At 36.7% G+C, this 25,428-nt stretch overlaps 1 protein-coding gene across 1 annotated transcript in view; it reads right to left on the bottom strand.

The window, feature by feature from the left end:
• Window positions 1-25,428, bottom strand: part of BMPR1B (bone morphogenetic protein receptor type 1B) — a 208,213-nt gene that overhangs the window by 134,729 nt on the left and 48,056 nt on the right. The window contains exon 2 of the mRNA XM_006084635.3: window positions 16,702-16,796. The gene's annotated coding sequence lies outside the window, so the exon portion shown is untranslated. The remainder of the gene's footprint in view (window positions 1-16,701; window positions 16,797-25,428) is intronic.

The following is a 25,428-nucleotide window of genomic DNA, read 5'->3' as shown; positions in this document are numbered from 1 at the left end:
CTTAAAAATGCTCTTTACTTATTTCAGACCGGTCCCTATTTGCTTTTATGGGAGTCAGCGTTACTAACCTAAACAGTGTTCATTATAAAGAAACTCTTTTCTCAGAAATTTTGTTCTTTCCTCCAAGTACTATTGTGCTATCTTTGTGTAAATACTCATAATTCAGCCTGTGTTATAAAAGTCTATAAAAGATATAGTAAATGAAGGACAGATGTTTAAAACATTGGGCCCACAATGAAGTTATAAATACTGCTAGCACAGTAAATTCTGTGATTAAATTTAGTCTGTTTATGCAATAAGGGTATTTACACAGCTGGAAAAGTACCAAAAATAACTGTTGTAAACTAATATTAATTCAAAATCAATATTAATTAGAAGCAGCCTAGGTAGAGTCATATAAAATTGTCTGATGGCTAGGTTAAATGTTTATACTTAAGACTGCAAATGAATCAAATATATCAAGAATCAATTTCCCTTTGATTCATAAACCCTGTAATTATTGAAATAATTCAATTTATTCATTTGTGTCTTTTGACAAATTATTGCCTCATTTTCTCCTGCCTAAAACACATAGCTTTCCTTGGGCAGACCTAAGATTCTGAACATATTTGTACCTTGAAACACAGACTTCTTTAGCTGGTCCCTGAGTTTCTCAATATCTAACATATTAACAGGAATAGTTATTCTAATCTCTACATGGAACCTTGCATTTTAACTTTATGTGTTAAGAACAAACAAGTAGAATTGTTTTCTCAGTTTAGAATGCTAATGAATGTTAAAGCTACCCACCAGGGATAATTCAGGATAGGGCACCTGCACATCAAATTTATGAAGAAAGAGTAACGTCCATTTTTCTACTTACCTATAAAATACTTCCACCAATATCTTAAGTAGAATATATGAGGCCAAAAAAAATCTAGTCATCACCCATTATTCATTCTTCCCTTCTTCCTTGGCAACAGAATCCTGGTTTTTCAGGGCAGCAATATAACCAACTAAAAGACCATGATGTGGTCATCTGATTAAAAGCTGGCCAGGAAATGTAACCAGAGGTGGGACATCTTGAATCGCTGCTTACCAGAAGGTACTTGAGTAGGAGGTTTACCCATATGACCTATCCCTCATCTCTCCTTCTGTCCTGCTGCCTAAAAATTGAACGTGACAGCTGGAACAGCAATAGCAACCAAGGACCATCATGTGCCTTTGAAGATGGAAGCCCCGTGCTAGGGACTAGATCCGTGATGTCTATGGAATTGCCACACCCTCCTTGGATTGCCTACCTCTGTACTTATTTATATGAAAAAGCAATAAACTTCTCTTTTTCTACCGTTATTTCCAGTTTCCATTACTTGCATCCAAATGCAATTCCTAAATGATAGAAAGATTATATACAGAAGATGCGACATTGAACACATACACTATCCCTGATAGCTGTTGAGGATGACCCTAGTCTATCACATAAGATGTTACAAGTCTAACACAACTTTGATCTATATGGACACCAAAACTTACAATTAAGCAAATATTCCTTAGCTATTGAAAGGACAAAGAACTCTCCTCCATCTTGTCTTGTAGGGCTGGGCCCTCAGCCTAAGCCCCCTCCCTTTTCTGAGAGTGACCACAAGAATGCCAGTACTGTCCTAACTCCCCCAACCACCACCTGAGTGGACCAATGAAGCTCCAGGAATGCAGCTAAGGTCCTAATAAGGCTATAGTGGGGTACGACTCAAGCCTCAGAATGTGCTGGTCACTTCCTGACCTTTGTGCTGTAAGACCCTGCTGAAAAACCCTGACCAGAGTGACCAATCTCTGTAACTCACGTCACTTACCTAAGCCCACCCAAATGACTAGCCCTATATAACCTTTGTTCTCCCGGGTGTCTGTCTCTCTCTCTCTCTCTCTCTCTCTCTCTCTCTCTCGTCTCGCCGCTGTGTCGGAAATAGGCTGGGAGCCAAACCCGGGTATGAATAAAGACTCTTTGCTTTTGCATCGGAAAAGGCTCCCTGGTGGCTGATTATTGGGGACCCCTAACTCTGGGCATAACACTATTACTAAATACTTGAGTGGTTTTCTTATTAGAGCCCTAACGTAAAGACACGCCATTGCTCTGGAGTACGTGGGTATAGAACTCTCCGTTGCTTTCAGTGCCCTGGAGTTTAAAGAGCTGGTCTAAGGGCTGGTCTAATGAAGCTTCATTTGGACCAAGTAATTTCTGAGGAGCAGAGATGTTAACTCCATTGTTATTGAAGTTCAACGGTATTGAAATTGTTTTCTGAACTGGGGTGATTCTGAGAGCAAAGTCCACCAAGACACTAAAAAGAAAGGGAAGATCATCAAAATAAGGCCCTAGATGATGCGGTTGTTAGAGAAAACTGGTTGCAATAGAGTGGATAACTGAGGATGTTTCTCCAAAACAGAGAGGGCACTGCTTCAGGGCCTGCAAGGACTTACCCCAGCAGGAGCAGAAAACACACCAATGAACAACCATCCGCGGGAATGTATGTAAACAGTCTTCAGGAGAGACACAGAGTGCAGGCACACAATCACAGCCGTGTGAATGATGGTGCGTATTACTTTCCAAGTACGAGATGACTATTTACACGTGGAGATGTACCAACAATTCCTCTAAAACAGTGGTTCTCAACCTTCTGGCCCTTTAAATACAATTCCTCATGTTGTGACCCAACCATAAAATTATTTTCGTTGCTACTTCATAACTGTAATGTTGCTACTGTTATGAATCATAATGTAAATATCTGATATGCAGGATGGTCTTAGGTGACCCCTGTGAAAGGGTCGTTCGACCGCCAAAGGGGTCGTAGCCCACAGGTTGAGAACCGCCGCTCTAAAACAAGCCCTTGCTATATTTTCTATCTTGATAAACCATACCAGCCCAGGTCAGACAACATGTGAGTATTTGTCACTATTCCTGTTCCCTACTAATTGGTTTTTGCTTTTTAAAAAGTCTTTATCGTTCCCCCTATCTTCCAGCCTTCTGCCTCAGTCTTAAGTCAACGTTTTCATTAGGTCTCATTCTGTTCACCCATTCTCCATACCAAGAGAGGGACTCTTCCCAAGTGCAAAATCCCACTTTTCAAGAAAAGGAAACTGAGGCCCCAGAAAGTTAACTCGTGTCTTTAAAGTTCATGCAATTACTTGGTGGTAGAGGAAGGCTGAGAGCTCAAGCTCTCTAACTTCAGAGCCTACCCTTTTAATTACTTATCAAAATCTTAGGACTCTATCAAATAAATTATCAAAGTAGATAATAAGGTTATCTTGAACACTGATGCTTGAGCTTGCCATATACACCATAAATACTTCTTAAATATCCTATTTCCTCAATTCCATGAAATCAACTTTAACCTACTATGACCTCTCCTTTAGGAAGAAGAAACTGTGCAAGAAAAGAAGGTGCAGCTAACAACCACAGTGTCTACAGCACTGCAGGTGCAACAATGTGTTCTTATACAAAAGCTGGACTGTCGGGGGTCTTCATGTACACTCTAGGTCACAGATGAAAACTCTTACACATAATTAAATACTTACTGCAGTAAAACAGCAGCCTAGACAGCTTTCAGTCAAACAGTACACTAGCTGACAAACAAGTCTTAAAAAATCCATTCTAAGTTTTTCATTTTAATGTTGTTGAATGTATTAATCTTTTTCCTATTGTGTCCTCTGTTTACGTCTAGTTAAATAAATTCTTATCTTACCCTACAATAATAAATCTTTTTCTAAATATATTAAAGTATCTTTTTTCATAGTTAAGTCTTTATTCCATGCAGAATCTGCTTCTGCTAATGAAATGAGGTGAGTATGATTCAATTTGAATTTTCAGTACAAATAACTAATCACTGATTCTTCAGTGGAAGCTCAGATTCAAGGCTCGCTGGGACTCAAAGGAGAGAAAACCAATGGACTGGTGGTGTCTGCCATGGATGGATGCATTGAAAAGTTGAATCCCATAGCATGTCATTACAGATGATAAGAAAGAGAAGAAATAGCCCTAGCTAGGGGGCTCAGTTGGTTAGAGACTTGTTAGGATAAGCCAGTGGTCGGCAAACTGCGGCTCGGCAAACCACGGCTCGCGAGCCGCGGTTTGCCAACCACGGGGATAAGCCAAGGTTGAGGGTTCGATCTCTGGTCAGTGCACATACAAGAATAAGTGGAACAACAAATCAATGTTTCTCTCTCTCTCTTTCCCCCCTCAAATCAATAAACAAACAAAGAGAGAGAGAAGAAAGAAAAGGAGTGAAAGGAAAAGAAAAACAATTTGATAAATGCACTCCATTCAAATTTTATGACTTTTTACATAGCTCATATAACTCATCATCATCATACTGTCCGCATTTTACCCCATATAGAGTAAGACGACATTCAGTAGTTTATTTAAACTGGCCTGTATTCCTTATAAATGCTTTATCGACATACCAACACTTCTATGAAAATCTTTAGGAAAATATTACTACTACACTATATAGTGATTAAGAATTTTTATGTGATAAATCAGTGAGTCTCCAACTGGACTCCTACAAGCTCAGTTTAGGTGTTCTGCCACTATAATCATATTAAATTCATAGTTTCAGAAACAACCAAATTAAATTCATAAAATGTTCTCAGTATTAACACTCTCATAATTTATTTTTCTTAAATGACTTGCACCTGCTACTCATTACTTCTGCTAGTGTCTGCTATGGGTTAACATAATTACATATTTATTTTCCTATATTTTCACATATTACAATTAAGTTCATTGAGTGAGTAACTATTCTGGTAAGGTCAAAACTCTTAGCTTTCCAGTCTGGGATCTTCATCCCACCCTCACTTTATGTTAATTTTTCCATTCATAAATGCATATCCTTGCTTCAGAACATTTGGTGAGCAAAAAGTCAAAAGAGAGATGGGTGTGAAAATGCTTTAAAAATTACAAATAGGAATTATCCTATATAATAAAAGTCTTATATGCAAATTGTCCCTCGACTGGGAGTTCGACCAGGAGTTTGACCAGGGGGCGGGGCCAGTCAGCCAACCTCCTGCGTCCCCTCCCCCTTGTTGGCCTGACCCGGGCCTCTAGTAATTTATAACAACATTAAATTACATATTAATTTCATATTACAAATATGGGGCTAGAATGGTCATGGAAAAATATCAATAATTGTTAAAGGTCATTTTTACCTACTATTTTACTTTCTTCCATATGGTCTTTTTTTTTAAAGTTTCTTAACTAGTCTAAAAATAAATTATATTTGTTTAAATGTTATTTCCTGCCCCACATAATTTCTAATAAAGCTCCTAGAAAACAGCAAGGAAAAGGAAAAACATTTAACCTACCATGTAACTCATCCCAGTGTGATTTATAACTAATGAGAAAGTCGATTAAGTCTAACTGAAATCAAAGAGTGTAGCGATTACACTTGAAGATTTACCTGCCACAAACACATTTGAGAGAAAGAGTAGATTTATTTGGAAATAACATACTTTCCTAAGTATTTGTTTTGTTATCTCTTTACATAAATGAACCTTGAAAGGGTTACAGAAGTGAGAAAAGGAATGAAAGGAGAATAATTAAGATTTACTTTTTCTGTTTGTAAGTAACAACAGAGCCTCGTCTTCCTTGTAGGGAATAAAGTTGCAGCCCCCTGGTTTGGACCTCGGTTACATTGGAAAGTGGCCTGCACTGCTATGCAAGGTCTGAAACAGTTACAAATGCATAGAAGTGGGAAAGTGAAATTACCTACCTCAAAAGAAAACCATACTCTCTACTGCAAAGTTTTTAGAATCAGAAAGAACTGGGTTCCAATCCCACATGTCCTACTTTCCAAGCTTTGTGATCTTAGCCATGATTATTTAACCTCCCTGAATTTACTCCTCATTTTTAAAATAAGAGTAATAAAAAAGAAACAGTTCACAGAATGACTAGGATAAACGAGATTCTTGTCCTATATACAAATCCATGGCATAATGTTGACCAAGTCACCATTAATTATGAAATCAGAGAGAAAATGACTTTAGGAAAATTGTGAAAGATACTAACTGCACTTTAACATTTTATGATACAAGTTTTTTTCTTACTTTCAGGCATTTAATATTTCCATTAAAATCACAAAGATTTCCTTCAAATTGTACCAAAAAAGACTTTTCTGATATAATTGGGTGACAAATGGAAGAAAAAAGATAGAAAAGTTAAAGTTTTTTAAAAAAAATCAACCACACAACTTGGTATGATATGTAACTGGCTAAGATGCAACAGACACTTATGAATAAAATAAAAAAATAACCAGGAAACAAAGGAAGAAGATGAGGGAAGACGAGCGAGCCGGTAAAGGACGATGGTAACAGGGTTGGGGGCTGGGGTTTGATAGCCTGCATGGCTCCTGGATGGACGGGGTCGATCCTTTGCTGTCCACCAGGTCATCCCAGGTCAGCCTGCTTGTTGAACTGTCCAGTGTAGAAGTGAGGAGCCATACGGTAAGCGCAGGACAGAAACACAAAGGACAAGTGGCCATCTGTGTGTTCTACATGCCTTATAATGTTTGTGAACCAGTGTTTGATCTGGTGCATGCTTTAGTCTCTATGAGCATCAATTAATACTACTGATGATATACAGTTAGTAAACAGAAACATATGTATGTCACAGAAAATATTTCATTAAAATCTAACCAAAACTTTAAAAAAAATGATTTTCAACCTCTGGAGCATACCATATGCAGTTTGGATTATTAAGAAATTGAAATCATGTTAGCATAAATATCACATTTCTTTTCTACTAGGGGAAACATGAAGTATAAGAATGGCTTCAAATTGACCACAAAATCAGCTCCCCTAGTTAAGAACACATGGTTTTCGTAGACGTACTTTAAGCTGACATTGTGCTTTAGGAGCTTAAAGAACCAATCTACTTTAGACTGTCACAACAGCACAAGAAAAAATGCCATTCAAAGTAATTGTCTATTTCTACCAGTAATATTTTTTTATTGATTGCTTTTTTAGAGAGAGAGGAAGGGAGGGGAAGAGAGAGAAACATTGATTTGTTGTTTAACTCATTTATGCATTCATTGATTGATTCCTGTATATGCTCTCACCAGAGATGGAACCATAACCTTGGCGTACTGGGATGACATTCTTAACAACTGAGCTACCTGGTCAGGGCTCTATCTATAATAATAAAAAGGTAATATGCTAATTAGACCAGACATCATTCCAGACATCCTTCCTGACGAAGCCAGGGCCAGAAGGAAGCCAGCCCGGGTCCCAGGTGCCTGAGGGCGGCCAGAGGAGGGAAGCCTGGGTTCCGGGTGCCAGAGGGAAGCCGGTGCCGGCAGCCAGGGAAGGAAGGCCTACTCTTGCACAAATTTTCATACATCAGGCCTCTAGTCAATAATCATTTAAAAGGCCCTAACCGGTTTGGCTCAGTGGATAGAGCATCGGCCCGCGGACTCAAGGGTCCCAGGTTCGATTCCGGTCAAGGGCATGTACCTTGGTTGCGGGCACATCCCCAGTGGGGGGTGTACAGGAGGCAGCTGGTCGATGTTTCTCTGTCATCGATGTTTCTAACTCTCTATCGCTCTCCCTTCCTTTCTGTAAAAAATCAATAAAATATATTTTTAAAAAAATAATAATAATAATTTAAAAGGATTACAAAAGACTATACTCATTGTTTGTTGACTAATATAAACAAAAAACAAAAAATACACATTTCAAGAATGGTGAATTACTTCAGTAGAACAGTGTGTTCTAAGTCACCATGATTTCCTTCTCTATTCTTGTCAAGTTCAATTTGTCAACAAGCTCTGACAATAAACAGACAAGTAAATTTCAAGGTCAATAAGCTAAACTAGTACTGTGAATAATGAGATATTGATTTACTGATGAAGTTAAAGCTGGTATAGAGAGAAATGGAAAAGAGAGAGACTCTTAGTGAAGTGAATTTTACATATAGAAAAAGCAAACATTTATCTGGGAAATTAATATAGGAAATCATATATGGAATAATATTCCAACTATGCACTGGGCAGTTCTACTCATCTATATAATAAAGCTGGAAACTAAAAAGAAATTATAGAAAAAAGGATAAATAACATGAATAATCTCTTTAAAATTTTTAAGACTGTTAATTAGTACATATACTGACGGATTCATACTTTTCTAACTAATAACACAAAAAGTATAATTACTTCCAAGGCAGGGCTATAAGCTAAAAAAACCAGCAAAGTGTAGTGTAAATCTTACCACAGATATATGAACATATCTACGAAGGGCAGAGTGACCCAAGAAGAAAAAAGTCCTGGATTATCTTTAAGCAAAATAGGTTGCCTTGAGTTCAATGAAAAACAAAACAAATAACTTCATGGTGGCCAAATGTATAACAAACAAGATTGCAATTATGTCTTTCTATAAATTTTTACATGGATCCCCACACACACACCCATACATATACAAACAAAAACTATATTTATGAGGTATGTCCATTCACAGCAGATTAAGCTCTCCTCTTTTATGTCTTCAAGGTAACCAATTAGTATATATGTACTGAGATCTAATGATACCACAATTCCCTCTCTGCTTTAAACACCAAAGCTCTGTAGCACAGCAACAACTGAATCTCTCAACCGAGGAGCTGAAAATAGAGATGAGAATGAAGGATGCCAGTCAGGTAGACTCACTTCTCCCCGGAATGAAACGTGTAGTTCCAGAAACAGGGACCCAGAAGGCACAGTCACTCCCTGATGACGTGGCAGGTCCGTGCCAATGTTCCTGCCCAGGTCATGAGCAGATGTGTGAGGGAGGGAATGGTGCTGTGTGTGAAGCATATGAGGCAGAACTGAAGGCTGAGTTGATTCCAAAGGGAAGAAATGATACAACCAATAGGGGTACTAACATTTGAAGAAGTTGAAAGATTTCTTTTTTAGCATCTTTCACACTGATTTAAAGCATGGGATTACTCCTTGCCATTTTAAGATTCTGGCATCTTCGGGGCTGATCCCCAATAATACCAGCCTCTTTATAGCACCGATTCCACTGACTTGTCTATTTACTCTGACCGTCATTGTTCCTGAGCTCATTTTTTCACAGATGGACCCAAGTTAAGAAGGGTTTTGCCATCTGACCCACATCTATTATCACTTATGGAGAAAAGCATAATTTCTGGTTTTGGCAATGCTTCTCTAAGAGATGGACTTTGGCCAGGTCCAACTTTAAATCCTGACCCTATCACTTACTAGCTATGTGAGGCTGATCAAGCTACTTTACATGTGGGGGTCTCAGTTTCTTTATTCTGAAAAGAGGAAATCAGAATAAGTCATTCAAGGGTCTGTTACAAGGATTAAATGAAATCATATAAAGTACTTGGTTTAATGCCATATATGTATCTAGAAACCTTGATAAATGGTGGCTATTATTAATGCATAATTTCTTACTCACACAGAATCATATTCTTATTAGGTCTGTTTTAACATAAGTAATATACACAGCCTCCTGTCTACAGTAATTTCAAGGAGCATGCCAAGTTAAATCCAACAACACTTTAACATGTTCCAATGCTTAAATTTCATTTCACAAGAAACATGAACTTTTAGTCCATAGAGATAAAAATTTTAATGCAAAACAACTTGAGAGGTAACACGAAGATTTAAATTTGCAGCACAGGATACAATATAGAGGTGACTTCAACAAAAAATGGGGGAAAGGGGAATAATAATTCAACAAAAGTACTGAAGCACTTGTTTAATAAAGTCCATGTGAATCATAGCATTGAGAGTTGAATAAATTAAGCTATAAAATGTAAAAAAGACTTTTTCCTATTTTTGGATAGAAAAGAGCTTTTAAAGTTTGAAAGGCTATGAAGAATATATTGATTAGGTTTTATAAATATATTTCAAAACATATTTAATGTTTAAAATGTATAAAACAAACTTAAAAAGTAGAACTTTAAAGAATTAAGATCCTTGATTTACCAAAAAAGATTCTTCTAACCCAAGAGAAATACAGCTCCGAAAAAAGAGTAAGCATATAAGTAGATCAATGATAAAGAATAAAATATTAGTAACTAATACTGCCATCAGATTCAAGTTCATTAGTAATTAAATAAAATATCAGTTTCCTCTATCTTATTAGGAAAGATTTAAAATTATAAATCTCTTAGCAGGGAAGAGTTTGCAAAGATAGGTGATATATACTTGAAGTGCAAAGTACCAGTCTAAGGAAAAATGTCCACTAAGGGTTCATCAGACTTTTCCCATTGATTGAGATGGTCACTTTGATTTTTGAATTGAGGGAGGAGGAAACAGAAGATAGAGAAATCATAGCCTGAGGTTGAGAACAACCTTCAGCTATTTGCTCAAAAATTATTTCATCTTTAGATATACAAGTGGGATTTTTTTTCAGGGATCTTAATATTTATAAGAATTAAAGGAACCAAAGAACCTCATTTTGAGGGGGGAGGGAGTGGTGGGAACAGAAATAACGGAGCCAAATCTTACTAGAAGTTGACGCATACAAAACAAGCTTGTTTTGACCTTCCTTGCCCCTTTAATTACTTACATTATTTAAAGAACCCTAGATGAAAGTCAATGTACTCTGCAAAAGCACATTTGGTTCTTTGATTTTTGCTTTAATGGAGAAGTTTTCCAACCATTAATTAGAACAAAGAATCATCTTAAAAACAAAGTTATAAAATAAAACGTAACCATATATTCTCTGTTGGAATCCCTTAGATGTCGTCAACTTTTTTTTCAGTTTCTGTCTTTTGCTTCAGGATTATCTGCCATGTTCTGCTAAAAAGGAGTATAGTTATGGGGCATAAATCTGACTGTACTACCAGAGAGCACTGGGGACGCCATGAAAGCCAGTATATATATATTATGGTGAGGAGTGGAAAAGTACCCCATCCCAGTTGGGGGCAGTAATTATTAGCTTTAACTTTCGGGAGTTATGAAACACTGCAAAAGTGTCTAATACAACACAAAACACAGAGATATGACAAATTGAGCTTTACATGCCATATGCAGAAAAAGAGTAGAACAATTACAAACAGAAAAAGCCATAATAAAATATAATTTTTTAATCAAAATATGAAATAGCTCTTTTAAAAGCAATATTTGACAAGTTACATTGCCTCTCCATATCACATTTGCTCATATCTATAAAATAAAAGTTAAAGTAGAAGAGGCTTAAGGTTCCATATCCATGATTAATTTATTCTTTTCCTTTAATGTTCTATGAATTCAATGATATGCAGTTATAGAAAAACTTTGGCAACTTAGGCTGCTAACAATATTAAAATAAGACTTTATTGTTCTGCCAAAATCCTTTATGCCTCATTCTAACCACAAAGTTCTTTGACCTCATCTTGGTGGCAGTGTTCTTACTTTTTATTTTTATTTTTATAGTAATCTTTTAGTACTGAGGCAACTTTGGGTTTCTCTTATCACTGGCTGATGGGAACTAGGTACATTTCCATGTCCACAACCAAAGGAACCCCTGTTCTTCCAGTTTTACAATGCTTACATTATTTGATATGACAGGAGTTCCATAAAATTTATGCTTATAACTCTTTGGTAAGTCCCCTTCTCCATACCTATTTAACTGCAGGATACTTATATGGGTGAAAAATATCTGAAGAGAAATTCTATATAGAATTATAATCCACTCCAAGCAAATTAAAAGGCTACTACATTTGCCTATGAAAATACCAATCTTGTTTTCATTCCTAGGACAGATACAATTCAAGGTTAAACAAACAAAAGAGTCATATTCAATGTCAGAGAGAGGTTTATAAGGTTTCAACAGTAGTGGAAACTGCTGGTCGCATGCACTAAGAAATAAAAATAATCAAATTAAAGGTTGTGAATCACTCTAAATTGTGCATGAAGCTTTACATTTGTTTCTGGTTTATGAAATATTTCATATTCAAAGTAAGTATTTTATGTATGGTAGGAAAATAAAACACAATTAAAGGCAAAATAAATTTTGTTTTTATTGAATATCAGAACTAAAAGAAACAGCTGCTGTTTCTTACGTACTTTTTTTAATCACTGACATCCTTTTCTTTCAACATTTCTATTGTGAGGAGCAAATTCTCCTAATTGAAATGAAATATCCCCTTTAAGGTTTGAGAATTTTTAAACCATGATTTTCTATTATTTCTTCAAAAATCCCTTACTATCTCTACAATCCTATATAATAAAAGGCTAATATGCAAATAGACTGAACGGTGGAGCCAGAACAACCAAACAACCGGTCACTATGATGTGCGCTGACCACCAGGGGCCATGTGAGGAACATGGCGGGCTTCGACCACGGTGGGATGGTGGAGCAGGTGAGCAGGGGCGGGAGCGAGGCTGCTGGCAGACAGGGGACCAGGGGCTGTGGTGGGAGAGGCCGGGCAGGGGGGCAGAGGATGGGCTGAGACCTGCCCCTGTGCCTACCGCAGCCTCATGGCCCACAATTCCTTTCAAGGTGCATGAACTCGTGCACTGGGCCCCTAGTAGTAAATATAATTAGGTAGTATATACTTTTATCAGTAACAGTGGGAGCCATTCCACTCTGTAATTCTGTAGCTACATGAGGATGGACCTAGTATCTCCTGAAATTCTTTCTGGGCCTTTCAAAGGTGTAACACTGTCTTCCATTACTGTGATTGGTGGTAGAAAGAGAAACAAAATAAAAAATTTAAATCATTGTTATTGTTTCAAAAGCACTTATCATCTACTTGAGGGGCATTCCTGCAATCCAATTAATCAAAGTTTAAAAGCATATTAAAATAAAAGTCTATATATTAACCCCTTATTAGATGTATCATTGGCGAATATGTTCTCCCATTCAGTGGTTTTGTCTTTTAATTCTGTTGATGTTTTCCTTTGCTGGTGCAACAACTCTTTCCTTTGTTGTACTACCATTTGTTTATTTTTTCTTTTGTTTCCCTTGACCAAAAAGATATAATCCAAAATTTATAAAGAACTTACAAAACTCAACACCAAAAAAACAAACAATCCAATTTTAAAAATGGGAAAAGACCTGAATATTCACTTCAAGAAAGACGTACAGATGGCCAATAGATATATGAAAGAATACTCAATGTCACTAAGTGTCAGAGAAATGCAAATTAAAATCACAACGAGTATCACCTCACATCTGTCAGGAAGGCTATCATCAATAAATCAGCAAACATCAAGTGTTGGCAAGGATGTGGAGAAAAGGGAACCTAGTGCACTGTTTGTGGGAATGCAGACTGGTGCAGCCACTGTGGAAAGCAGTCTGGAGTTACTTCAAAAAATTAAAAGTGCAACTACCTTATGACCCAGTGATTCTTCTTCTGGGAATTTATCCAAAGAAACCTGAAACCCTAATTTGAAAGAATATATGTACCCCTATGTTCATTGCAGCATTGTTTACAATAGCCAAGATTTGAAAGCAACCTAAGTGTCCATCAGTAGTTGAGTAGATAAAAAAGCTGTGGTACATTTACACAATGGAATACTACTCTGCCATAAAAAGAAAGAAAATTTTATCCTTTGCAACAGCATAGATGGACCTGGTGATTATTATGCTAAATAAATAAGCCAGTCAGGTAAAGACAAGTACCATATGATTCACTCATATGTGGAATTTCACTCAAACTGAACTACCAAGCAAAATAAAGACATGTGAATAGAGAGCAGGCAGACAGGTGAGGGTTGGGGTGGGGAGGAATTGAGCAAAAAATAAAAAAGAGAGAGAGAAAACTCATGGACATGGACAACAGTGTGGTGATTGCAGGGGTGGAGGTGGAAGAGGACATGGAGGGGATAAATGATGACAGAAAAAAATAAAATTTTAAAAAGAGAAAAGGCGGTTTAAGATCAACATAATAAAGTTTTTCTTTAGTTCAAGTTCTGAGTGTCTGTGCTGTGCTAGATCTTGGAGCAACATTAAAAAAAAAATTATAGCCTGGCTACGAGTAGCTTGCAGTCTCGTGTTGAAAAAGAAACACAAAACATATCAGACTTTCAAAGTTCTGTGACAGAGGGTCTATACAGGAGGCCAGACCACAGAGGCGGACAGTGGACCAGCAGGGATGCGGGGGACGGATGCCTTCATTATGATTGAAAGGCAGAGACTAGAAAGGGGGTTTTCAAGGTATAGGGAGCACCATAGTATACTTCAGGAAAGGGCAAAACTGTATGGATTGTTTTGAGAAATATAAGATGTTCAATATCGCTGGAGCATAAGGCAGAGAAAAGGAGAATACTCTCATGGGGGCAAGAGAGATGTAGAAAATAACCCAGAAAGAAGAGCAAAAGGTGACTGCAGAATGAAAGTAGCAGTGGGATCAAGAAGAGACTCACTGTACCAAGTTCCCTGACAGTGAAGTGGTCATGGACAGTGAAGTGGTCATGGACAGTGAAGTGGTCATGGACAGTGAAGTGGTCATGTTGTGGGGGTTGACCCCTTTAAGGGTCATACAGCAGATGGAATGAGAGTATGAGACTAGGGGCAGTGAGATCCATTAGGAGGGTAGCTTTAATTAACATTTCAAGCTAAATTCACTAATCTTGCTTCAATAGCTAGCACAAGATACAAAGGGCCTCGTATCATTTTTATAATATATCTATATATAAAATGTTATTTACAAATGTGATAAATAACCAATATCAGATTAACATTAAAGCCAAAATATATTAAGGCATTTCAAGTTTTATTATGCTCAACCAACCTTCAATGAAAATATATTACATTTTAGACATTGTCAACCAATGTCACAATTTTATATTTTTTCTCTTAATTCAAGGGACAACTTTCTTTTGTTTCTTTTTATTGAAGTAATTTTATTTGGCCTGTTTCCACCAAAAATTTCCACACAGTACCTCAGAAACAACATACCAGATGAAATAAAAATAAGACCAATAAGAAAGGCATAAGCAAGCAATATCATATATTTATACGATGTATAAAGTGAATAAATAGAAGATATTGAATTAAGAACTGAACTTACAATCTTGATCATGAGATATTACCCAGAGGTAGTAGAAATGAAAAATTTAATTAAGAAATGCCCACTCTAGATCAATCATGGCTACATTTTCAAAATAAATATATTATTTTCAAAAATCTAAATCAAACTCATTAATAAACTGGTATGCAGAGCTTAAAAAAGTACAAAGGAAAAGCTTGATTCAGAGGCTAAAACAAGCATTAAATGAAAGTTAAAATATAGTTTCAATTTAGATATTAGATTAGCCTTAAAGCATTTTTGAATTAATAAAATTGATTTTAAAACATTTTGCATTACTTTAAAAATTATACGTGATTTTCAGAAGAGACGCTCTACAACCACTGGCCTCATCTGATGACATGCAGACCTGTTCCAGCTGCTGCTCTGGAGTTTATCTCACTTTAGAATGAGCTGGCTCCTGTGTATCAGCCCTAACACAAACCTGTGCCAGCGTATCCGCTTTTCTTTGTATGTCTTTTGGCCCACAGTCAAGCTGTACAGCAACTTTAAGATTATTTTGTTTTTAACTTAAATATGTAATCCAGAAATTCCTTTTTTAAATTTATTGGGGTGACGTTGGTTAATAAGATTTTATAGGTTTCAAGTGCACATTTCCATGATACATGACCTGTATATTGCCTTGTATGCCCACCACCCAAAGTCAAATCCTTTGGAATTATGTAATCATCTGCTATGTATAACCTAACCTAAAAATTTTAAATAATCATGATCATGCTTATCTTCCACAATAAAAAAAAAAACTCACAGCCACAAGGAAGTTTTCACTACATCAGTAGATAAGTCTCATCAAGAGAACACCGTACTTCCAGCAAAGCAACATCGTTACCTTCCAAGCTATGTGTAGTAGATATAGAACATAGGCTTATACATCCCATGAGTTTTCTAAATCAGACAATACATCAGAAACTATTTTTCTGCCCCCTTCAGCACCACTGCTCTTCGTGTTAACCTGGGATACGCAAAGCAATGATGTTAAATGAACATACTCCAGCACTGAGCACCCCAGAAGCGTGTGTAAAAGTGCTATGTGTGACGAATGGAACAAACAAACTATGAATGTGTAGAGTAAGGGATGTTAAGTCAACATCTTTAGTAGAGAATTGCCTTTTGTAAGAACCAATCTCACAAGTCACTGGACAAGCTGAGAAGCTCACCTACATGCGGTGTCCTCTGCCCCGTGGATTAAGGAGACTGCTCCTAGATTCCATCACTCATTCTCTCTATTCCCACAAGGACCATCATTTCACTCTGGTGCACTGTCAGAGGGGCGTGAGTGTGGGCATTTTGACAAGGTCTACTACTTCATCTTCACATGTTCACCTGAATTTCCCCCTACTCCATGTCTAGACCACAGGCTACTGAAATGTACTAATATTCATGTTCTAAATCTGGTAGAAAGCAAATAGGAATTTATCAACAGGAAGACCACAAGTTTGACAGAATGAAGAAACAGAAACTTGCTGATAGGACACACCATGAAATTGGCGTCCTAGTCCCACTGCCCACATTATTTAAGCGTGTTATGAACGCACACAGCATTCTTAAGAACAGCACACAAAACTACACTCCACCCAGAACAGTCTCAAACAGCAGGCAGCCCCCCTCTTGGCGTTCACACGCTGCACAGCCCTATGCGCCCTGATGCAGAGCAGTCAACAGGGAGATGGAGTTTACGAGTAAAAGCGAGACTGAGCTGGCTAATTACTTACCTTCTCACTTAGGGCAGGCTTGCTCGTCTAACTTTTTGTTTCCTCTCTTGTCATAGCTCAGCGGCAAATGGTTATGATTCAGCAGAGGTTTGAACCTGACAGTTAAAAAGAACTTTTTTAATTTAAAACAAACATTAGAAATGAACGTCCCCCTGCACGGCAGTCTTTCTTTCCTTGCCCTCTGTGTGCGCGTCTCTCGTTGTCTCTCTTTGCAAGGCAAGCTACGTAGTGGTCTATAAATATTGACCCTGACACTTGCTCCGGGCTTTACTTGCTCATGGCACAGGTCTGTGTTACTGAACACCGTGGTAATGCGCAGGCAAAGTTCTCAGCTGCTCAGACAAAGCTGGGGATTGGCTCACTACCCAGCAACCCTGTGCCTGCCTGGAAATACCATTTTGCTGCCAGCTTTACAGATGCTATGGGCCTTTCCTGAGGCCCAAATCAGGCACAGAAGGGCAATTATGAGGTTTGTCTGAAGAAATCGTTTTCCTCAAGCAGGTGGAAAGAAGGGGGGCTGGGCACGGTGGAAGACAAGAAAGGAAATACTGCCTTTGTTTTGGCCAAACAACATAATCTCAAACCCTTTATAAAAGTCAGACCTACATATGTAATACTCCTTGTAATATTTTAAGCAATAAAACAATTAAAAAATAAAAATAAAAGAAGCTGTATATTTTAAAAAAAAGTCAGACTTAATATCATTCCATCAAGCTTCACAAAACTGAATTACTACAGTTTCTACATATTGTGAATGAGCAAAAGATATAGAAAAGCATTTTCTGCCATAGTTGTGAATGCTCCTCATTGAAAAAGGTTGCATTTTTTAGTTCAAAATCCTAATGAGTAATGGAACACAAATATTGTGTTCCAGAATTATAGAAATGCACTGGAAAGTATAATATTAATAAAGATCAAATTATGTATTTGGTGAAAAAAGCTAAAACATAACTTAAATTATATGAATCAACATATTATATTTACTACTAGTTTTTAATCATGAGAATTATAATTATAAATAATTAAAAATAATTATAATTATTTTACTTTATATATTTTTCAGATTAAAGATAAACTCTAAGCCATGATGTTTGCAGATGATATGAACTAGGTCAGCATTACACACATATGCCACATACAATATCCACAGTAGGAATGATTAGAAAATAAATCAAGGTCATATTTTTTTTCTTTTAGCCAAGAATAATCATGTTTGCTTTATTAAAATTTCCTCCCTTGGTTAAATTCACAATAAAGGCAACTTCAGAAATAATTTGGTCACTAACTCATTTTATAGTTGAGAAAGTGGACTCCCAGGTTGGTTAACTTCCCATGTCACAAGGGAAGTTTGCAGCAGAGTTAAAACCAGAGTCCTTCCCTTATTGCTCACAATGGTGTGCTCTTTCTAGCACAAGAGTGGTTCTCAAATTCATTTTTAAGTTCAAAATCCTATCTTCATGTGAAATCTTACTGAAACCTTACCATAAGCCAGAAAAATAACTAGCATAAAACAAAAATAGCCTTTTACAGTTTAACTGACCCAAAAGAGTTGTGCACAAGAATTAACTTTCTAACAATTGAAATCCACTTTGCCTTGTTTCATTCAATAATTAATATTTATCCAATAAATGAACTTATTACCAGGAGAAGTACATAGCCAGTTGCTGAAAAGACAAAGATAATATGTAAGTCCTACTCTTAGAGATCTTCCAGTCCAATTTCAGAGGGGAAAGAAAACCTAACTACAAAAAAAAAATGTGTTCATGTAATAAGGGAGACTATAGGAGAGTAGTGAGGGAGCATATGAAACACAGGCATCTGAGACAATATGAAGTAAAGGTATAATAAGTAATTCTTCAATGGAGACTTCTGCATCTTAAAATATGAGTAGAAGGCAGTGAGGCAAAGAAGGCAAAGAGTAAGACAATAAAGACAAACAGGCATGGAAAAGCATGACATAGAACTTCAAGCAGTTCTTGCTGGAGCATAGAACGTGAAGCAGAAAATACATTTGTTTAACAAATTTTTAAAGAATGCGCTTCACTTACTCCTCTCCCCCTATACAACCCCTGGAATCACTGGTCTTTTTACTGTCTCTATAGTTTTGCCTTGTTCAGAATGTCATATAGTTGGAATCATACACTATAGCCTCTTCAGACTGGTTTCTTTTAGTTAGCAATTGAATGGATAGTTTTAATGGAGTCAATTTCCAAATTCTCTTCTACATAAACTCTTTATTAATATCCAGCTAACAGCGATGCTTTATTCACAACAACCTTCCTTTTACTTCACAGAAGAAAGGGACACTCTCATAGATCCCAAATATTACTATAGTAGATTGCCCTAGGGTCACAGAAAATTCATAATTTTAAAATTTCAATTAATTCCTTACATTTTTGTTGAAGAGAAGTATGATAAACAGTTAAAGACTTTTAACTATAAAAATATCACATAAAAATTCTATGAGGAAGTGAGATGGAAGTACAGGTCAAGAAAATAAAATAGTAATGTAAATTTTTCAGCTTTTGACAGAGAGTCTATTCATTATTATTTAAATGAATAATGGTTTTATTAAATTACTGTGGATTTAGATTCCATTGAGTATTCTTAAAATAGTTGATAGAAGTTTTATTTTAAAATGTCCAATAGTTCCAATAGGGTAGAAATTAAATTCTTTGCAAGTACATATTTTACCACAGGTGAAAAACTGTAGATGTTAACTTGGTAATGTGTGAGTGGTTACATAGTTTTTCAAAATTCTTTTAAAGGTATGTGAACAAAAATAGTTGGAGACTGCTAGCCTACTGTATAAAACCCAAGTTTTTAACCTGGAATATAAAACTTTTCATCACCTTTCTCCCTCTAAGGAGATTTCAGGGCAGTGAAACTATTCTCTGTGAGAGTGTACTGGTAGGTACGTGACATTATGCATTTAGCAAAATCCTAGAACTGTACCACACAAAGCGAGAGCCCCAATGAAAACTATGGACTTTAGTTAAATCTTTCTCTTGTCTTTCTGAAGCATGTGCCTAGAGAGGAGCATTATAATTTATTGAGCAATTACCACCTAACAGGGGCTTAAGAAATATATTCTCTAACTAAATACAACCCTGACAGACGGGTATGCCTTTGCCTTTTTGAAGATGGAGAAAATGAGGCTTACAGTTATTAAGGGGCTTGTCTGAAATCATATAACTAATGAACAGTAGATTTGAAATTCAGCCCAAACCATACAGGACTACAGTACCACATGCTGCCTTTATATGAGTCATTTAAATAAGATAGAGGTTGTCCAGGAAGGGCAAGGAAGTAGATTCAACAGTACCCTAACAAAATCAGAAGGAATAAAAAGATTCTTCCTGCACTTCTTTAAGGAACTGCGAGAATTTTAATGTTGAGTGTTAAACAGTAGCACAAAGAAGAGACTAACAAATTAATCAATGGAAACCAGTGGACAAAATTAAAGTAAGTGATATGCCCTATGAAGAAGAACTTAAAGGGTTTTATCTTCAAATTCGAATGAAGAGAAAGGAACACATCAAGAGTCAAAAGTGTGTAGCCCTAACCAGTTTGGCTCAGTGGATAGAGCGTCGGCCTGTGGACTGAAGGGTCCCAGGTTCGATTCTGGTCACGGGCATGTACCTTGGTTGTGGGCACATCCTCAGTGGGGGGTGTGCAGGAGACAGCTGATCAATGTTTCTCTCTCATCTATGTTTCTAACTCTCTATCCCTCTCCCCTCCTCTCTGTAAAAAATCAATAAAATATACTTTTTTTAAAAAAAAGAGTCAAAAGTGTGAAGATTCAATATTGTCAAAATGTCAGTTCTTCTACATTTTATCTATAGATTCAATTCAATTCCAATCAAAATCCCAGGAGGTCATTTTGCAGAAATAAACCCATACTAAAGTTTACATAAAGAGGCAAAAAACTCAGAATAGCCAATGCAATATTGAAGAAGAACAACAAAGTTGGAGGCTGACACTAATAGACGTCAAGACTTACTACAGTTGCCAGGTCAGCTTGGTTCAGTAGTTGAGCGTTGGCTATGAACCAGGAGGTCATGGTTCAAATCCCTGTCAAGGGCACATGCCCGGGTTTCGGGCTCGATCCCCAGTAGGGTGCATGCAGGAGGCAACTGATCAATGAATCTCTCTCATCATTGATGTTTCTATATCTCTCTCCCTCTTCCTTCTTCTCTGAAATAAATAAAAAATTTTTTTAAACTTACTACAATAATCAAAATAGTGTTGTGCTGGGGGAAAAATAGACAAATAGCTGAATGGAAGAGAACAGAGAGCCAAGAAATAGGCTCACATAAATATAGTCAACTGATCTTTGACAAAGGAACAAAGACAATTTAATGGAGCAAAGATAATCTTTTCAATAAATGGTGCTGAACAACTGGACCATCCATATGCAAAATACAGAATCAAGAGAAAGATCTTATACCCCTCCCCAAAATTAACTCAAAATGTATTAAAAAAACCTAAATGTAAAACTCAACATTCTAAAACTCCTAGATAATGTTGGAGAAAACCTAAATGACTTGGGTATGGCAATGAATATTGAGATATAACACCAAAGGCACAATCCATGAAAGAAATAATTGATAAAGTGGTTTCATTAAAATTAAAAATTTCACCTCTGCAGAAGACAATTTAAAAGAATGAGAAGACAGCCCTGGCCAGTTTGGCTCAGTGGATAGAATGTCGGTCCATGGACTAAAGGGTCTCAGGTCCAATTTTGGTCAAGAGCATGTACCTCGGTTGCTGGCTAGATTCCTGGCCCTGGTCAGGAGACAATTTATTGATGCCTCTCTCACATTGGATGTTTCTCTCTCTCTGTCTCTCACCCTCCCTTCCATTCTGAGAGAGAGAGAGAGAGAGAGAGAGAGAGAGAGAGAGGGAATGAGAAGACAAGCCATAGACTGTGAAAAAAAAAGTTGCAAAAGACACATCTGATAAAGGACTATTACCCAAAATTTACAAAGAACTCCTAAAACTCAACAATAAGAAAACAAACAGACCACTTTTAAAAATGAGCCAGAGACCTTAACAGACACCTCACCAAAGAAAATATACATACAGATGGCAAATAAGTATATGAAAAGATGTTCCACATCACATGTCATCAGGGAAATGAAAGTTAAAACAACAATGAGATACCACCAGATACCTATTGGAATAGCCAAAATCTGGAACATTGACAACACTAAATGCTAGAGAGGATGCAGAAAAACAGGAACTTTCAGATGTTTATGGCAGCTCTATTCATAATTGCCAAAATTTGGAAGCAATCAAAATGCTCTTCAGTAGGTGAATAGATAAACTGTGGCACAGCCAAACAATGGAACGTTATTCAGCACTAAGAAGAAATGAGCTATCAAGCCATAAAGATATGGAAGAAACTTAAGTGCTTTTTAGTAAGTGAAAGAAGCCAATCTGAAAAGGATACATACTATAATTTCACCTACTGCACATTCTAGAAAAGGCAAAACTATGGCAATAGTAAAAAGATCAGGATTTGTAGGGGATGCGGATGAGAAGAATAAGTAGGCAAGGCACAGAGGGTTAATTAGAGCAGTAAAATACTCTGTAAGCCACTAGAATAATGGATACATGTCATTACATATGTATCCAAACACATAGGCTGCATATCATCAACAGTGAACCTTAAACTATGAACTTCAGGTAAAAATGATGTGTCAGTGTAGGCCCATCAAGTGCAACAAAAGTACCATTCTGGTGGAAACAATGATAATAATGATTACACATGTGGGGGCTGAGAACATATGGGAAAACTCTACTTTCCTCTTAATTTTACTGTAAACCTAAACTTCTCTAAAAAAGTAGTCTTTAAAAAGTCAAAGGTGGCTTCTCCTTCTGGTAGCTGGGTGTTTGCCAAGGCAGAGGTATACAAAAAGAAGAAACAACTTGGAAGATAAATTTAGTCTTTAATGGAATGAACTTGATGTATCTGCTATAACCAAGTGTATATGTTCAGAAAGCATTCAAATATATTGATCTATAATAGAAGAGAGAGAAAGATACCAACTCAGTAGCCTTTTATTCTTGTTTTGGGGCTGGAAACCAATATAAGCGATTCTCAACACAGAAACCAAAGTAGTCACTTAAAAAAAATTCACTCAGGTAATATTCACCTCCTACTCAAAACCCTACCTGCTTCCCCATTTTGTTCAGAGGAAAAGCTCAACTTCTCATAATGCATAAAGCCCTACTCCATCTGCCCCCTCATTATGTCTCTGACAGCGTCGACTACAGCCCCCTCATTTTCTCAGCTCCAGCCCGCGTGTCCTTCTATTGTTCCTTAATGAACCTGACAAGTTTGCCCTTCATGTCCTTCAGCTTGCTGTTCCTGCACTGGCATGTTCTCTTGCAGACAGCTTTGGGGCTCACTCCTTCACCTCCTTCAGGTCCCCGTTCAAATACCTTCCAGGGAATCCTACCACTACCATACTATTCAAAATGACAAACTTCCTTATTTATCATTTAATTGTTATTGCCTGTCTCTCCCAACAGAATGTAAGTTCAGTGACAGCGCAGATTCCATGCGCCTAAGCTGGGTCTTACACACAATAAACGCCCAATAACTTCGTGTTCTATACAAAAACTTAGAGATCTGTGAGCCACTGGCCAACATAGGTGGTTCCTTAAGACAAGAGGTCTCTCAGCAACAATGAAAAGTAACCCAAACCCAGCATTTAAAAGGTGGGTCAAGAAAGAGAAGCCCACAGACTGCAAGACAATTAAATGTGTAAGTAGGAGCAGGATGAGAAAATGAGAAAATGAATGAGGATGGAGCATTCAGGAAGGAGTGGTCAACAATGATGCCACGGAAAGATCAAATAGGAAAGGGATTGAAAACAGCCCATTAAACATAACACTCACCAATCACTGCGATTCTAAATATCTGAGCTGCACATTTTAAAAGGATGAATTTTAGCATATTACGAATTATATTTCATCAAAGCATGTATTTAAAAAGATAGAGAGCAATGGCGGCTGAGCTGTTTCCATTGGTGGTGAGAGGTAAGCAAGTGAAGTGAGACATAGAATAAAATCTCGCTTTCAAAGTTTGGCCAGGACGAAAAGAGAAAGAGAAAGTTAACAACCTAAAACTACAGATATAACACCAACAACTCACTACAGTATCGAGGTGATATGTTTTAAAGTCAAGCTGACTTGAGTTTCGTTTGTCTCGGTTACATAAGTTATATAACCTTAGTTTCCTCATCAATAAAATGGGTTTACTATTACTTCCTGTGTCACTGAGTGCCAGTGGTCCATTTCTTTTCATTTCTGAATAATATTTTATTGTATAGATATGCCACATTTTACTTATCCATTCATCAGCTGATGGACATTTGGTTGTTTCTACTTTTGAACTACTATAAATAATGCTGCTATGAACTTTAATGTACAAGTTTTTATGTGACCATATGTTTTCATTATGCTTGGATAAATGCCTAGGAGTAAAATTGCTAAGTAATATAGTAATTTTATGTTTAGCATTTTAAAGAACTGTGAAACTGTTTTCCAAAGTAGCTGCATCATTTTATATCCCTACCAGCAATGTATGAGGGTTCCAATTTCCCCACAGCCTTCAAACACCTGTAATTATCTATCTTTTTTATTACAGCAATACTGGTGAATATAAAGTAGAATCTCACTGTGGTTTTAATTTGCATTACCCTAATGACTAATAATGTTGAGCATTTTTCAAGTACTTATTTGCCTTTTGGCTATTTACTCTTCACTTCCACTAAATATAATTTCAGAAAATTCTAGGACCAAATAAAACTTAAAACATATTTTTAAGGGTCCAGCTTGTTGTACCTGGCATAGATATAGCCACTCACTTGTTAGCTGATGAAATGATTAAACTAATAAACAAATAAAATATTAGAATTTTAAAATCCTTGACTTATTACTATATTGTTTGTTTTTTAACTAACCATTTGAATTTTTATGCAATTTCAATAGGAAGTAAGAGAAACTTTTCAAAGGAAAAGAAACTTTAAAAAAATACAATTACCAAGAAAATCTGCTAATCCTTTGTTTAGTATGATGGTAAATATCTGCATTAGTATTTTTAATCTGGTAATACTAAGTGCTCTATCAGATCAATGTTAGGAAACTAGAATTGTAATCCAGTTACCCATTAATATTTTCATTTAGTGCTTCCTTGAAGGTAGAGGTGAAAAAAGCAAAATATTGATTAAGTAGTGAACGATTTTTGAAATGTTGTTGACAAACTTAATCAGGAATGAATACTACAGATTTATCCACCACTATAAATAACGAGATACTCCTCAGGGGCAAATAGGTACAGGAAAATATTAGTAATCCAAGCTCCTCGTCATATTTCAGAAAGACCTGAGGGGATATGTGGCTTTCAATGGAAATGACTGAGGAGAAAAGAAAACTGACTCTACAATGGTCTGTTTTCTCCTCGTTTTTTCCTCTACAGGCCTACTGCCAGTCATATCATATACAGCGTCACTTACCTTTAACTCTAAGGCTTTTTGTTCTCAAGTAATAAATACTTTGGGCTCTCGGGACCCACAGGAAAATCATACACAAGTCTACCAACCTTCACTGCTGCCAGTTTATTGTACTTACCCATGATTAGTTTCAGAAGTATTGACTGTACAGTTAATAAATAGGTGATTTGTTCTTTTCAACTAGAACAATGTTGTATATAAA

The sequence above is a fragment of the Myotis lucifugus genome, unplaced genomic scaffold, assembly GCF_000147115.1.
Source record: "Myotis lucifugus unplaced genomic scaffold, Myoluc2.0 scaffold_12, whole genome shotgun sequence".
Lineage (NCBI taxonomy): Eukaryota > Metazoa > Chordata > Mammalia > Chiroptera > Vespertilionidae > Myotis > Myotis lucifugus.
This window is presented reverse-complemented; position numbering and strand designations above follow the sequence as displayed.